We start from the raw sequence: 3,089 nt of genomic DNA, 5'->3' as shown, positions 1-3,089 counted from the left end.
TTTTCTTGTCTTCTGACAGACGGACTCTGTGGTGGGAATAGAAGGACATCGGAGGAAGATGTGACTACAGAAGATAATGACATGGCATCTTCTCCAGAAGTAAATCCCGTTCCTCATAATATACATGACAGACCTCACCATTGGAGGAGATCATTGGAATCTCCTGATACTTCACATAGTCCTCTAATATCTGACAGTGCCGACGGGTGCGGGAAACCATCTTATCTCAGGGAATCTTCTTTATACCATACAGGAGAGAATTCATTGTCATGTTCAGAGTGCGGGAAATGTTTTAAACAGAAAAGAAGCCTTCTTAGCCATCAGAGAATACACATAGGTGACCTTCCCTGTTCATGTTCAGAGTGTGGGAAATGTTTTAGTCAAAAAAGATGCCTTCTTCAGCACCAGAGAACTCACACAGGTGAGCGTCCCTATTCATGTTCAGAGTGCGGGAAATGTTTTAATCGTAAAGGAAACCTTCTTAGTCATCAGAGAATACACACAGGGGAGCTTCCCTATTCATGTTCAGAGTGTGGGAAATGTTTTAATCAAAAAGCAACCCTTCTTACCCATCAGAGAATACACACAGGTGAGCTTCCCTATTCATGTTCAGAGTGCGGGAAATGTTTTAAACACAAAAAAAGCCTGTTTACCCATCAGAGAATACACACAGGTGAGCTTCCCTATTCATGTTCAGAGTGCGGGAAATGTTTTAATCATAAAGGAAGCCTTCTTAGCCATCAGAGAATACACACAGGTGAGCTTCCCTATTCATGTTCAGAGTGCGGGAAATGTTTTAAGGATAAAGGAAGCCTTCTTAAGCATCAGAGAATACACACAGGTGAGCGTCCCTATTCATGTTCACAGTGTGGGAAATGTTTTAATTTTAAAGGAAACCTTGTTAGCCATCAGAGAACACACACAGGTGAGCGTCCCTATTCATGTTCAGAGTGCGGGAAATGTTTCAATCAAAAAGAACACCTTCTTAGCCATCAGAGAACACACACAGGTGAGCGTCCCTATTCATGTTCAGAGTGCGGGAAATGTTTTAAGGATATAGGAAGCCTTCTTAAGCATCAGAGAATACACACAGGCGAGCGTCCCTATTCATGTTCACAGTGTGGGAAATGTTTTAATAGTAGAAGAAACCTTCTTCGCCATCAGAGAACACACAGGTGAGCTTCTTCATTCATGTTCAGAGTGCGGGAAATATTTTATTAGAAAAGGAAACTTTCTGCGGCACCAGAGACTTCACACAGGGGAGCGTCCCTATTCATGTTCAGAATGCGGGAAAAGTTTTAATCATAAAGTAAGCCTTCTTAGCCATCAGAGAATACACACAGGGGAGTGTCCCTATTCATGTTCAAAGTGCGGGAAATGTTCCAATCATAGAGGACACCTTCTTAGCCTTTAGAGAATACACACGGGTGAGCCTTCCTATTCATGATCAGAGTGCGGGAAATGTTTTGCGTTCAAATGTTTACTTGTTAGACACCGGAAAGTTCATACAGGCGAGCGTCTCTAATCTTGTGCAGATTGCGGGAAATGTTTAACTAAGAAAGAACACCTACTTACACACAGGTGAGCGCCCTTTTTAATGTTACAAGTGCGGGAAATGTTTTTCAAACAAAGGTTTATTTCTTAGACGCCAGAAAGTTCATACAGGCGAGCGTCCTATTTCATGTTCAGAGTGCGGGAAATGTTTCACTCCTTATGTACGCTTCAAACGGCAAAGAATTCACACTTATATTAGAGGCTCCGTTTTCATGTTCAGTGCGGGAAAGTGTAAAAATTAAGGAAACCTACTTATCCATCTGAGAATACACACAGGTGAGCGTCCCTATTCATGTTCAGAGTGCGGGAAATGTTTTAATCAGAAAGTAAACCTTCTTAGCCATCAGAGAATACACACAGGTGAGCGCCCTTTTTAATGTTACGAGTGCGGGAAACGTTTTAGTAACAAAGGTTTATTTCTTCGAAAACAGTTCATGCGGGCGAGCGTCCTATTTCATGTTCAGAGTGCGGGAAATGTTTCACTCCTTTTGTAAGCTTCAAATGGCAGAGAATTCACACTTATATTAGAGGCTCTTTTTTCATGTTCAGAGTGCGGGAAAGTTTAAAAATAAAGGAAATCTAATGAAACATCTGAGTGCGCCCCCTGCTGGTACTACGGGAAATGGACGCTGGATTGTAACGGGTGGAACTGTTTAGTCCATAAACAAATGTGATACCTCCACAGTCCACTCGGGGTTGGTTTACACCCACATCGCCCTCTGACCCGCTGTGGGGTTGGCAGGCAGCTGGGAGCCCTTACGTTAACCCTTTATCTTCCATTAGGGAACCTTTTTTATTGGTTGCTTCATGTTGTTGTTCCTTTTTGATTTATTGAAGTAGCCGGCTTTTTATTGGTCCAACCAATGTATGATTATTAATACATTTGACACATTTGTTAATTCTATTATAAAAGATTTAAGCTTTATTTTATTCATATCATTACTGTGTGGTAATCGCTTATTCTGATCTTGTACAATAAAAACTCTTCGTACAATATTCTGTGCCGAGTCTTCTTTTTTACCAATGATTAGATGATCGGTGATTGGAATGTGATCAGTTCATAGAGAGTCATCCAGTCTGCTTGTCTTCAGCAAACTGTTTGTGGGCTTTCTTGTGCATCATCTTTAGAAGAGGCTTCCTTCTGGCATGACAGCCATGCAGACCAATTTGATGCAGGGTGCGGCATATGGTCTGAGCACTGACAGGCTGACCCCCCCCCACCCCTTCACCCTCTGCAGCAATGCTGGCAGCACTCATACATCTATTTCCCAAAGACAACCTCTGGATCAGTGGCGGCTGGTGCTCAAAATTTTTTGGGGGGGCGCAAAAAGAAAAATGTAATAGGTATTGCATCGCTGCAAAAAACGCGGTAAAAAAATTGCATGACTTTGAGGTCATGGTACAGGCATGGCACAGGTGATGGTATAGGCATGGCACAGGTGATGGCATGGCACAGGTGATGGCATAGGAATGGCACAGGTGATGGCATAGACATGGCACAGGTGATGGCATAGACATGGCACAGGTGATGGCAT

At 42.7% G+C, this 3,089-nt stretch overlaps 1 pseudogene across 1 annotated transcript; it reads left to right on the top strand.

Moving 5' to 3' along the window:
- The first annotated feature begins 361 nt into the window (after window positions 1–361).
- LOC309543921 lies at window positions 362–1,414 on the top strand (annotated as a pseudogene). The gene is made up of 2 exons: window positions 362–1,175; window positions 1,227–1,414. The product of its transcript is annotated as an uncharacterized misc_RNA (transcript).
- The last annotated feature ends 1,675 nt before the right edge of the window (window positions 1,415–3,089 follow it).

The sequence above is a fragment of the Pelophylax lessonae genome, assembly GCF_965119305.1.
Source record: "Pelophylax lessonae genome assembly, contig: HAP1_SCAFFOLD_511, whole genome shotgun sequence".
Taxonomy (NCBI): domain Eukaryota; kingdom Metazoa; phylum Chordata; class Amphibia; order Anura; family Ranidae; genus Pelophylax; species Pelophylax lessonae.
This window is presented reverse-complemented; position numbering and strand designations above follow the sequence as displayed.